Consider the following 14009-nt stretch of genomic DNA (forward strand, 5'->3'; position numbering starts at 1 on the left):
TATCAAAGCCATGGACGCTTGCTTCCAATCTACCGTTGACGTTGATGTGGCGCACCAGGAGATGCATGGATTGCGGCAGGGCAAGGCTACAGTGCGTCAGTACCATTCTCGCTTTTTTGCATTGCTGAATGTGCTGGGCTGGGAAAAGGACTCCCTGGCAGTGAGAGACTTGTTCTGGGAGGGGCTTCATGGCTCAGTAAAAGATGAGCTGGCTAGGGGAGACAGACCTCAAACCCTAGCAGACGTCGTGCAGAGGGCACTCACTATAGGGGTGCGCCACGAAGAACGCCCTTGGCACAGTGAGGAGGGGCGTCACGTCCGCCCACCAGCTAGAGCGCCTCCTTTTCTTCCCAGGGACCTGGGACGTACAAATCCCTCGCCTATGCTGAAGGGAGGGGAGGAACCAATGGAGCTGGGTGGTGCAAAGGCTCAGACAGCTGCCGGAGCCTCAGCGTCCGGAGCAGTCAAGGCGAAGCCTCCTAGAGGGACCAGGAAGTGTTACATCTGTGACAGTGCACAGCACATGGTTAAAGAGTGTCCCCAGAGGCTTCAGAAGCACACTGCAGCCTTAGCAACAGTAACAGGGGAAGCGTTCCAAGGAGAACAGTTTCAGGGAAACGAGAATGCCTGGCTGGAAGCAGAGATGCTGGGGCTCCGCCAGGCAAGTCAGTGAAGCAGTCCCCAGCGCTTTTGCAGCCTACAGACCCCTTACCACCCAAGCCAGTGGTGCAGCTCACTGCTACTCTCCAGCTACCTAATGGACTCACCCTGGAAGTCCCCATTACGATTGACTCAGGGAGCAACGCAGACTTCGTGGGGATGCAGTTCATCAAGCAGCATCGCATAGCGCTACTACCAGCCACGCTGCCTCTGAACGTCGTCACGGTAGATGGCAGGAAGTTGCTGGGTGGGCAAGTGGTACAACAGACGCCACCCATGCTGCTGAAAATTGGGAATCATCGCGAGGTCATCAGTTTCAATGTCACCCAACTGTCAGACACGCCTATAGTGTTAGGCATGAGTTGGCTGGATAGACACAGCCCATCATTAGCGTGGTACCAGCGGCAGCTCACCTTTGGCTCGTCCTACTGCGCACAACATTGCATCCAGACCGGCCAGGAGGAGGAGGGCCAGGAGGAAGGGCAACAGTTGCATCTAGGCATGGTGCAGGCAGTACCCCACAAGTACAAGGGGTTTTTGGAGGTCTTCTGCGAAAAGGAAGCTGACCAATTACCACCCCACCGGCCCTACGACTGTGCAATTGACCTCTTACCAGGGGCGACGCTACCGACTGCGAAGCTGTATTCCATGTCTGAAGATGAGATGCAGGAACTCAGGGAGTTCATAGATCACAATTTGAAGCGGGGATTCATCCAAGAATCCAAGGCAGTGGGGGGCAGTCCTGTGTTTTTCGTGAAGAAGAAAGACACGCCCCAAAAACGGCTCATTGTGGACTATAGGGCCATAAACTCGATGACAAAGCCCAAGGCCTTCCCCATGCCCAAGACTGACGACCTGCTCGCGACGGTGAGGAAGGGGAGGATCTTCACCAAGTTGGATCTACGCGGAGCATACAATCTAATACGCATGAGGGAAGGTGACGAGTGGAAGACGGCCATGTTCACGCCGCTGGGCACCTATGAATACAGAGTTATGCCGTTTGGTCTCCAAAATGGCTCCCACTGTTTCCAAGCATTCATGCACCACGTGCTAGCAGGACTCCTCTACAAGAAGTGCGTATGCTTCCTCGACGACATTCTGATCTTCTCAGAATCGCAGGAGACTCACGAGAGAGACGTAAAGGAGGTCCTGCAGAGGCTACGGGAGCACAGACTCTACGCCAAACTGGAGAAGTGCCAGTTCGATGTGACGGAGGTGGATTTCCTGGGCTACCGGCTGTCCGACAAGGGACTAGCCATGGACAGCGCCAAAGTCCGCGCGGTGTTGGACTGGAATAGCCCGCGCAATCGGAAGGAGGTCCAGAGGTTTGTCGGCTTCGCCAACTTTTACCGCAAGTTCATCAGGGGTTTCGCGAAAGAGACGGCAGCTATCACGGACACCCTCAGTTCCAAGAAGAAAAAGTTCACCTGGACGGACCAGGCGGAGCAGTCCTTCAGGAGACTTAAGAGTCTCTTCGCGTCCGAAGACCAGCTGCTACACGTGAATCCCGGCAGGCCCATGCGGGTTGAGACTGACGCATCTGACAGAGCAGTGGGGGCCGTCCTCTTGCAGGAAGATCCGCAAGGGAACTGGAGGCCCTGCGCTTTCTATTCCCGGAAGCTCAGCAAGTCGGAACAGAACTACACCATCTGGGACAGGGAGTTGTTGGCCATCCACGCGGCTTTCAAGGCGTGGCGGCACTTCCTCATCGGAGCCAAGCACACCGTGCAGGTCCGCACGGACCACAAGAACCTAGAGTATTGGCGCACGGCGAAGCTCCAGAGCCAGAGGCACATGAGATGGGCGGAGTTCTTTGCGGATTTCGATTTCCGGATAGAGTATATCCCGGGAGACAACAACGTCATAGCGGATGCGCTCTCCAGGAAACTGCAGTATCTCGAGGAAGCGGCACCAGTGGCAGCCAGGCACATTTTCGCACCGCAAGCGTGGGCGTGCGCTTCCGCCGCCGTGGACCTGGACGCGGTACGACGCGCGCTACAGACGGATCCGTTCGCACAATCCAAGATGGAGGAGGTGCGAAGAGGGACAGCAAAGGACGGCGAATTCCAGATACGCGACGGCCTGCTGACCCGCAAAGGTGCTCTCTACGTGCCGGGAGACGATCTCCGCGCGAAGGTTTTACAGCAGTTACACGACGCACCCAGCGCGGGTCACTTCGGCAAAGAAAAGACGGCGGACTTAGTAGCCAGAGACTTTTGGTGGCCCCAGATGCGGGGAGAGGTCGCGGATTACGTCGCCAGGTGTGACACTTGTCAGAGGTCCAAGCCAGTGCACAAGAAGCCAGCGGGATTTCTGGAACCGCTGGAGACGCCACTACAGCCGTGGGAAAGGGTGGCGCTGGACTTTGTTACTGATCTGCCCAGTTCGCGGGGCAAGACGGCGGTGCTTGTGGTTGTAGATCTGTTCACCAAGATGGCGCACTTCATTCCTTGCGCAAAGGTGGCAACAGCGGAACAGACCGCCAAGCTGTTCATAGACCACGTGTTCCGGGTGCACGGCTTACCACGGTCCATCCTGTCCGACCGGGGTCGCCAATTCATTTCCAGTTTCTGGCAGAAACTCCCGGGCATCCTGAATGTCAAGATCAACTTAGCGTCGGCGAGACACCCGCAAACCAACGGCCAAGCGGAGAGGGTCAACGCCATCATGCAGCAGTACCTGCGATGTTACGCCAATCAAAAGCCTGCAACTTGGGTGGACTACTTACCGATGGCCGAGTTTGCCTACAAAAACACGAAGCACGCGTCAACGGGGGTGACACCGTTCTTCGCCAACAATGGGCGACATCCCAGAACCTTCCCGGCGTTGGAGACAACGACGCAGGGGGAGTCGCAGGGAGCTGAGCATTTAGCAGCAGAATTGCAGGAGGTCCACGAGGAGTTACGACAGCACTTGGAACTAGCTAAACACGCCTACAAAGTGCAGGCAGACAGGCACAGGAGGGCAGGAGAAGACATCCAGGTGGGGGACTGGGTATGGTTAGCAGCCCAGGCGGTGCCGGCCAAGTCGTTAGCTAAGAAGAAGCTAGGACACAAACAGCTAGGGCCATACCAAGTTGAGGGCAGGATCAATCCCGTAGCTTTTCGGTTGATCCTCCCAGAAGATTCCCGAATGCACCCGGTCTTTCATAGGTCGGTGCTTACACCCTACAAGGCCCCACACAGATTTCAGGAGCCAGGGACGGCACCAGACCCACGTAGAAAGTCACCAGGGGGGGGAAGTCACCGAGGACCCCGACACTCAACGAGGTCACGGAAATTCTGGACTCGAGATGGGGGGAGGAGGGAGTGGAATACCTCCTCGCCAGGGAAGGTACCCCGGCCAGCGCCAACAGTTGGGTGCCAGATTATGCTCTGGAGGAACCTCTTCTTAAAGACGAGTTCCATGCACTCTTCCCACACAGGCCCATGCCAGCGGAGTATTTTGACGACTGGCTTTTTACGCCCACACTTTCAGGCAGCACCTTCCGGGGGTTCTCCTCCGCAGAGGAGACCACGCCGGAATCAAGCCCTCCAAGGGGATCGTGCTCGGGGGTGGACACGGACCGCTCTTATTGGTGGGACGATCAACCAGAAGTGGGGTGGCGAAGGGGGCCTTGGCAAGCAGCATCGCCTGAAGTAACAGGGGGAGGGAAGGGTTTGGATGTGTTGGGGGAGGACCCCGGTTTCGAGCACTCATACACTGAACTGGAAGCAGAGGAGATCGACATCGACGAACTGTATCCAGCATCTATCCCCGCTACAACGGAGCTCCCGGAACCTGCGCCCGAGCAGCGGGAGGGGGGAAGGGGGGGCTTCGAGGGGGGGATGGATGTCAGGGGTTCAGGGACAGAGGCACAGGGTAGGCAGGAGATGGAGAGCGATGGGGATGAATCCCAGGACAGCGAGGAAGAGGATGACAATGACTCAAGAGATTCCATGAGTCTTTCCAGCGAATCAGAGGATTCCCAGAAGGGGGCGCCGGTGGTCAAGGCCAGGGGAGCCCCAGGGGGGACGTGTCAGGAGCAGGGGGCCAGCGGGGGATCCCAAAGTGGCAGCTGGGCGTCAGGACCAGCCTCCCTGCCAGAGTGCAGCGAAGGGGGTGGAGGTTTCAGTGTATCAGGGGAAGCGGCTCCGGCAGCAGAGAAAGGAGGGAGGTCGGAGCAAGCCTCCCTCCCGGAAGCGGAGGGGAGTAGTGAAGGGAGTAGTGTAGCTGTTAAAAGGAAGGTTAGAGGTTGGGCGCGCGCGCCAAGTTCAAATGTAGAGGCGCGCGGAAGTACAGGGAGCCCGGAGGAGGGGCCAGGTCCCAAAGCCCGCAGGAGGGGGCAAGAGCAGTCTGATTCCGCGTCAGAGGAATCCAGGAGGGGCGAAACCCCAGCGGGCAGAAAGACCCTGCGGAAAAGGAAAGAGAGAAAGAGGTGGAGCAGCGCAAGCCTCTTAAACTGGTGCAGGGGAGGGACGGATTCAGAGGGGACTTCAGCGGTCTAAGCCTAGCAGACGTAGGGCTGCGCGCCTCGGATGTGAAGCAAACAATGAACTGCAATAAACACTTTTGTATATAAGAAGAGATAGGCGTTGGTCTTTTGTGAGCTGAGACTTGAGGCAGCCCTGACACATACATTTTGAAAAGTTTTTTTTTTTTTAATAAGGCTGAAAACCACATCTAAATGTGGGGAAATATTAGCTGTAATTGTGTTACAAGTTTGAGGGCATGGGCTGTATACTGAGACTGTTCAAATTCCTGGATCCAGCAAATGTTAAAATTTAAACAAGGATTCAAATTCCTGAAATAGCCAGGCTAGGTTCTTGGTGAAATAATGGCCTAAATATGGGTTGTTGAGGTAACAAAGCAAGTAGCTCTGTGCCAGAAAACAAACGTGTAGGTCCCAATCCCTCAAATGGCTGGTACTTAGAAAGACAAGGGACAGAGGTGAGAGTTGTTTGAGCTAGAAGCTAGAAGCTGGAAGCAGGCTGAGAAGCCAGAGAGATAGAGCAATGCCTGATTTCTGTTAGAATCCAAGACTGTGGCTATGGAAGAAGCAAGATTCTCTTGAGGAGTTAATGCTGTGAACCCCTCCATGGTAGGTTTAGACTGTGTGTGTATGTGTGAATAAACCATATAGAATTGTGTCCACTGTACCCCATTCCGAAGGAAGCATGAACCCTGTGTAAGCGCCTAGAACCCCTGGAATCTCACACTACTTAGAGATTCGGATGGCGTGCAACAATAGTGAAAAAGTGGGAACCAAGAAACATTCACTTAGTTCTGCCACATTTTAAAATCACAATGAACTTGTCATATACTAGGCACACCAACCCATGCAGAGACATCTTGTTCCATTTTTCAAAAATCCAATAGCTCAAAACCTATTGCAAATGTCTAACAGCTTTGTCTCCTATATAAAATGAAATATGTATCACAAAATAGAACATATGATGCTTCAAGACTCATTCCCTTGCATAACCCTCTTTTGCCACCATAAATGGTTATCAAATTCCCTTTCAAGACAGGAGCTTCTTCAGGGCAAATGTCAATGATTCAGAAAGACTGTGCTAGAAATACTGGAAGGTTGACATGACAGGTTCTTAATCCCATCACTTCATATAACTTCCAGTGATCTCAGTGGAGGTGCGGCCATTGATCAGTTGGAAATTGTTTGATCCAGGAACAGAGCCAAGTCAAATGAACCCCATGAACAGGCTGTGTGGAGGCGCTGGGAAGAAGACTGAGTTTAAAGGGCACAAAAATTATGGGATACCTTCCCTAGTGAGGCCCACCATGTGTTGTCTTTGTTGACCTTTTGAAGTTTAATTAAAACTCACCTGTTCTGCTAGGCAGTTGAGAAGATCAGCAGAGATCTAAGATTTCAATGTTGTTGCAGTTGTGTTTAGTGTTGCTGCAGTTGTCTAGTAGTTTTATTGCAGTGTTCTTGGGATATTTTACTCTCCCTCTCTTTCTTTAGGGACAATTGAGTCATGAAGCCAGATTTGGTGACACAGTCTAGGTTCCAATAAAAATTTAGCATTTGTACAGTAATTACCAGCATAAAGCCTATGGAGGGAAGAGAAATCAAAAGTATGTAATTAACATTACAATGTTTCATTAACACACAATAATTCCTCTGCAGGTCATACAATTCACATGCATATTTTATTAAATTGCACACAATTTTTTTATATGTATCTGACCCTCATCCTCCTGCATGCTTTGAAGATAGAAAGCCAGTGGTATAGCCTATAAGTTTAAAGACATTTAGAAAGAATTGTGGAGTTAAAAGGTACTTTTGATGTTTGTTCTTTCTTTTCTATCACAAGGGCATTCAATACAGCAAAGGAACGTAAGTAGAAAACATTAAGGCTGAAGAAATTTCCATGGCAATCATTCTCATTTAACCCTTTCCAATCATTTAATATAAAGGGCTGGTAGACAGCTATTTGTTTATTAAGGATATAAAAGCAGCAATATGAATTTCCCCATCTCATTGCCAACAGATTCTCTGTGTGATGCTCTGGTTCATTTTAATGAGGATTATATCATACTCCGAGAATAGGTCTCTTCAGCTGTTAACTAGATGGAGCCAGATGTATGCTATTGCCTTCCACAATCCTTGCTAGTGTTTCTGATCAAAGAGGAGAGCAATTAACACTGCCAAGCCTCCCAAGCTCTTTTGTCCAAATGACCTTTTCATAATAAATGTCCTTGCTCCCAATGATTCATGCAACTAGTCTGGAAGAGTTGTCCATGGAAATAACAGGATAGATTGTGCAGGAATGACTTGGGACGTGGGCTCTGATCATCAGTGGAGCCTCCAGGTTTGGAGAGAGACTTCTTTGGGCAAGATTCATGTAACACCCTCTGCCTCAATAAGGAAGGTCCACAGCTCAGTGGCAGAGCATCTTCTCTATCCAGAAGGTCCCAGGTTCAATCCCTGGTATCTCCAGGTAGGACTGGGAATGCCCTGTTTCTACCAATCAGTGTAGACAATACTAAGTTACAATGGTGTATCTATATCTACATCTATATCTTTCAACATCTATCTATCTCAAATGTCATCTTAAAAAGCAGAGACATCACCTTGCCGACAAAAATCCATATAGTTAAAGCTATGGTTTTCCCAGTAGTAATGTATGGAAGTGAGAGCTGGACCATAAAGAAGGCTGATCACTGAAGAATTGATGCAGATACCAGCTCTGAGACTGTTTTCTGTTTGTAAGTGCTGCTAACTCATTATTTTAAGCACTGCGTAAGTATTTGCTCTATGGACATTGTATTCTGCCTAGTTTAACCTTAAGAAAATTCGCAAACAGCCATCCCGAACAATCTCTGTGTGCATGTACTGTGTAATCGAGTTAAGCTTTCTAAAGCTTTAGGAACACTATCAGTTCCTCGTAATGATAATTTTATTTTTTTAAAAAAATATCAGCAGCAGAGATTCAAAACCTTTGTTAAACCCTTGGTAAACACATGCACAAGGATTGACCGCCAAATACAATGTTATAGCAGCCCCAGTATGTACAGCGAACCTCCTTCACCATCGGTAATGCAGTCATTGAAAAGTTAACATCTGTGGCTTAATTATTATTTGAATTTTAATGAAGAAGATGAAGTAAATCACTCAGCTTAGCTGCTCGCTTTTTGAAGCAAACTGAGTTCCTGGAAGATAAGAGTGAGATTGTGCTTGTTCAACAGCTTGGCAATACTTGAAGGGGGAGGGTAAAATACAGGTTTGATGGAATTTAGAACAATTCTACTGCTAATAAAAAAAAAGTGGAGGATAGTCGTAATTCCTGAATATGAGTTTCAGGCTTAATGAGTTTAGCTTAGTTTTTGCAATGAAGCTTTAATGCAGTTAGACAAAATACCTGCCTATGTACACATGGCCAAAATCAGCTCCCGGGAAACTAAACATAGAGCTAATGTAAACTATTTCTGTGCTCTATGCATTCCTTTAAAACTCAACAATCACTTAGCTAGCTGGCAGAATATGTGGAAGCAGGGAATATGTACTTTGAATGCTAATCCTATAAATCAAGGATGAGGATCCTGTGGCCATGCAGATGTGGGACTAGAACTTTCATCTTTCATGACTAGCAGGTATGCTGGCTGGGGTTTTTTGGGAGATGGAATCAATTAACATCTGGAGGGCCACATCTCTGCTGTAGGAGATGCTGAGCAAGCACCTTTCAGGCTCTGATCTTTGCTGCTACAGCTCCTGAACACACCACCACCACTGAAGCCCTGGGCCAGATATTTTCGGTACTGCAGCTTAGAAGTGGCAAGAGCGGTTGTTAAAAATGGAGGGAAGCAGTGCAAGGATGCATGTGGGAAGCAGAGAACCAGGTCAGATGCAGAACCCAGAAAAGGAAAGGGTGTGAGGGGGAATCACATTGTGGACTCACTCGCATCTGACTTTTATGTACTGGGGGTGGGGAGAACCAGAGTGAAACCTGATCTGCTCCCCTCTGCGGCCCCGCCCACCCACTATGGCTGAATTGGCCCAATATTCAAATAGTTTGGTGGTGGGAAAGCCCATGATTCCAAGCAGCTGTCCTGGGGAGTCCCAACTGCTGGCCACATAGACTCAGCGTGGCTCCCATGGGATCTTGCTGTGAGGGGCCGCAACAGCCATTCACCCCATACTGGGTAAACAGCCATCTAGGCACATCTGAACTACTGGCCCCTTTTGTTTAATACGACTAACAGAAAATCTCCAGAGCCACAGGCAGAGGAGGCAGAGGTTTCTTCCGTCAGCTACTATCTGGCTGTTTTAAGTGGAAATGTCAGGGATTGAATTTAGAGCTCTTCTGCATACAAAGTATGTACTCTGCCACAGAGCTATGCCCTATCTCTTGACTTGGTGAGGTGAAGTAAAGGCCATGTTTAGAAGCTTGGCGGCTATACAGAGGAATTTCCCATCCTGCATTCATCACCCAATTGCCATGATTGCCACGTGCTCAGGGAATACATATTGGTCCAGACCAGCTCGTGTACTGTGACCATGCACTTCTTTTCATCATGTGAATGTTCCCTTTGAGCATGGCCTGCATATGAAAATAACTCAGTTACAGCATACAAAGGTTCACCAACAAAGAATTCCTTCTAATCCCGCTGAGCCAAAAAATATAGTTGGGGAAACTCATAATTTCTGCCAGCTTTCCTTCCTTCCTTTCTGTTTTTGTTGGAGCTTTGATCCTTCTGGCTATCTAAATTTCACACAGAATACATTAGATATCTTTTTGTTTGTTTCAAATATCTTTGAAGGAATTGGTACTATGCTGGAACAACTTGCCAATAATATCAAGCAAGCAAGCAAAATAAAAGATAAGAAAGAGATGGCGAAGTTGGCAGGTACCTGGGTAGTAAATGGGTTGCTGACGTGGCACATATTTAAGACAAAATGTTGACTTATGCCGCAGAAAATAGAATAAGGTACAATTAGAAAATATTTCAGGGATTTCTTCTTGATATATGCCAGACACCTCCAAACTCGGCCCTCCAGATGTTTTGGGACTACAATTCCCATCATCCCTGACCACTGGTCCTGTAGCTAGGGATGATGGGAGTTGTAGTCCCAAAACATCTGGAGGGCTGAGTTTGGGGATGCCTGATATATGTTAAGCCTGAGTTCGAAGGAGTGTTGCCTTCACCTGTGTGGGTTGTCTTCCCTTTGTCACACAGAAGCAGACATCTAAAACAGCAATTACAGTATAAGCAACAGTCAGTTCTTTGTAAAGAGTGGAGAAAACACCCAGTCTTCCCTCCAGGCAACCCCAAACTCCGCCCTCCAGATGTTTTGGGACTACAATTCCCATCATCCCTGACCACTGGTCCTGTAGCTAGGGATGATGGGAGCTGTAGTGCCAAAACATCTGTAGGGCCGGGTTTAGGGGTGCCTTCTCTACACAGAATAGAAGGCAGAAGGATTAGCAAGCTGAACCCATATTCTAATCCTAAAGTTACTACATAACAATCAGGATGTCAGGGTGCTGTTGGCGGCTACTGGCTGCCTGCCCAGTAAAGCAGAGAGACAGGGGGGAAAGCGAGCTTTTCAGTTCCTTTTTATTATTAGAATTTCCAGGACAAAATTCCATCCACACTGTTCATCATCCGACGTAGCCTCGAGTGAAGCTCCACCTCCCCTTCTCTGTACTTCCCTATTCATCACAGTCCTCCTCCCTCTGACAGCGGCTACTAAGTGCCACCCACCTTTGAGCCCTCTTCTCTGCTATTCACAGCAAGGGAACGGGTTCTGGGAAACTCTCCACCGGCAGTGTGTCAGTCAGCTGCTGCTCAGGCTCTGTCTGTTCAATGCTACCTGGTTCCTGCTCCTCATCTTCCATTATTTCCCAACTTCTTCCCTCTTCTTCTTCTGGGGTGTGACCTGTACCCAAACCCCTCCTCTAGATCGATACTATCTTCCCCTTCCTTCTATCTGGAAGGATCCTGGGGAGGTGACCTCCACCATTCCTCTTTATCTGCCCAGTCCCTGACATCAGAATGTGTAAGAGCTTTTAAGGTTCAGGAGACGTATTCAAAGACACCTTCCCATGTATTTCCTTAAGTTGAGTACCTATTTCATTATTTACTTTAAAGGCCCTTCCTTCTCTCCCCCCCCCCCCATGTATGCATAGTTAGCTATTCGTATTTATTAATTTTATTAACATTTAATAGCAATTACCCACTGTTATAATCAGTATAGATGCCACTGCCTCCCCTGTTCTGTTGTCTTAAACCATCCTGCAGTCTTTCCCAAGCCTTGACTTTAAGAACAGCAGAAGCAGCTGGAAAGGGAAAAGAGGAGTTCAGGGTTTTATTAATTTTTAATTATGATTATGTGTCTTTGTTTTTCAGCTTGATCCTTTTACATGGTTTTGTATGTGTTGTGGTATTTTATGACTTGCTGTTATTTTAATTTATTACAGTATAGTAATTATTTATTGTAATTGTTAAGATTGAGTTTCTGTTTAATTATTATTTGCTCTTATTTTGAGAGTTAATTTTATTGTGTACTATTATATTCTAATGGATTACTGAGTATTACTTTATTTGATATATGTTGTTTCTTTTAAAGTTATGTTTTTATTAGTGACTTTTTTGTATTGGATCAGATTGTTGTAAGGTGTGTTTGATCTTTGTTGCATACTTTGTTGTATCTTCAGCTTGTAAACTGAGAAAGGCAGTATACAAATTAAAAGTGAAATGAAATGTTCCCTGGTATAGGGCTGGTCAGAAGTCATGTTGCAATAGGAGGCATTTCAACTCATAAAGAGTCTGCTTTCCATTTCTTTTCTCATACTGAAATTCACAAAAACCCTTTAGATCTTTTTGTTTTTCTAATGTTTCTGGGGTGTCGTGTTTTAAAGGTAACATTCTAGGTAGCCTTGGCAGCCTCCTATATTTTTGCTTGCTTGTTTAAATTTATATTCAAACCTTGGTCCAAAGCAGGCCCTCAGATGTTAAATTCATCTGAATGTCAGGTGTCAAATTTTATGAAATACTGAATATAAAAACTACTAAATACAGTCAAATATTAACAGCCAAATATCAGATACTGAAATCATTGCATAGCAAATAATTTTCAGTTATTTAAAATACCCTGTGTCTCAGTAATTTTGATTGTAATTCTGATTGGTTTCAACCAATTTCCCAATCTTCAGTTTACTGCTATAGTAAATTGAACATGCAGAATTATGTTTTCTGCAGAGAACACTTCTTTTCCTGAATATTAATCATCAATGAGATTTTGTCTTTTTAATAAAAAGAAATCCCTTCCTTAATAATGTTTAAAGTGCATTGCTCTTGCAGAACTCTATCATTCCACAGAATGGCCACAAAGGTTTATAAAAAGTGCAAAATATAAATATTTGGGTTTCAATATTTTGATTTCCTGTTCAATTTCAATGTAGCTGTGAACCAAACCATCTACAGTCAAAGAGAAAACAGAACTGGAGTTTGCTGATATTACAGTGTGCCAGGAACAGAAGCTGTTATTGCACGTCTGAAGAATTTTTATATCCCTCTGATAGTTTGTACACCATCTGAATTTTATTAAATTCTCTTTGACCAACCTAGAGCCAAGGTTGGCTTATATATGCAGAGAATCTCAGTGCTAATAAAATAGCTTTTAATGAGGCACAGATGAAAATCAAATGATTGCATAGAGACCTGAAAGACATTTTGGCAAAGTATTTATTATTAACATTGATTGGCAAAATAACTAAGATTTGAGCTAAGAAATTGCAGTCTGCAGTATCTCCAGGTTGCAGTCAGAATATTGACTGACTGTCTTGTGTCAAGGCATTCATAACCCAAGCCTCAGTATTCAGTCTCCTGTATCATGCCATAACTCTAAGCCAAGAGTAACATCCTGGCTCAGTTCTCTGTGCAAAACACAGTAGGAGGTCAGCATTAAAACTGTATGATGAATTTGGCTTTATGTATAATGTCACACTAGTAAAAATTTAGTATTTGGTGGGCTTATTAAACAGTGAGTGTATCACAAGCCAGACACATATATCATCTAATTCAGTCCTCAACATTTCAGAGTTGTGTCTCCCCGTTGCAGAAAAGAAAATACTACTTCATAACAGTTACACTTATAACTAAATACTTTTCCAAACTGAATTTTAAGGTGTGCACATAAGTCTGGTTTCAGTAGGAAACTGTCAGAACCAATGTAGAATTAAACTTGATTTTTAAAACCATGAAGTACATTCAAAAGGCAACTTTAAAAGCCATAGGTCAACAAAATGCATAAATTGCCTTGAGGTGGTGGTTTTGAAGGCATTAATAAATTAATAGTGGTGGTAATGTTGCCCTTATTTGAAATGAATTTGTCCAGCTCTGCTCACTACTCTGAGCAAATCCCACAGGGCTGATTCATATCTCTACCCAACCAAAGGTCTGGTCTCTGCCTCACCACACACACAAAAACAACACATGAAATGAAGACTTAATGTGCACTTTGTGTGACTGTTCCCCTCTCAACAAAGGGGAGTAAGATCAGGCCTATGTACATATGGTAGCATTTTACTTTATATCAGGTGTGGAGAACCTTTGACCTTCCAGATATTGCTAAACTACAACTGCTATAATCAAGGCTTGTTGGGACTGCTGGGAGTTGTAGTTCAGCAACATCTGGAAGGTCAAAGGTTTCCCACCCCTGCTTTGTATACAGTGGTGCCTTGCAAGACGAAAAGAATCCGTTCCGCGAGTCTCTTCGTCTTGCGGGTTTTTTCGTCTTGCGAAGCAAGCCCATTAGAGGTTTAGCGGCTTAGCGCTACAGTATTAGGGGCTTAGCCGGCTTAAAGATCAGCTGATAAGCGGCTTAACGATCAGCTGATAAGCGG

The 14009-nt window shown here is 46.7% G+C and overlaps 1 long non-coding RNA gene across 3 annotated transcripts in view; it reads right to left on the minus strand.

The window, feature by feature from the left end:
• The window catches only part of LOC308459755, a 239035-nt gene that overhangs the window by 181625 nt on the left and 43401 nt on the right, over positions 1-14009 (minus strand). For all 3 annotated transcript variants that reach the window (XR_013978305.1, XR_013978306.1, XR_013978307.1), the window contains one exon: positions 6483-6711. This is a non-coding gene — a long non-coding RNA (uncharacterized lncRNA). The remainder of the gene's footprint in view (positions 1-6482; positions 6712-14009) is intronic.

This window comes from Podarcis pityusensis, assembly GCF_964106645.2.
Source record: "Podarcis pityusensis genome assembly, chromosome: 12".
NCBI lineage: Eukaryota > Metazoa > Chordata > Lepidosauria > Squamata > Lacertidae > Podarcis > Podarcis pityusensis.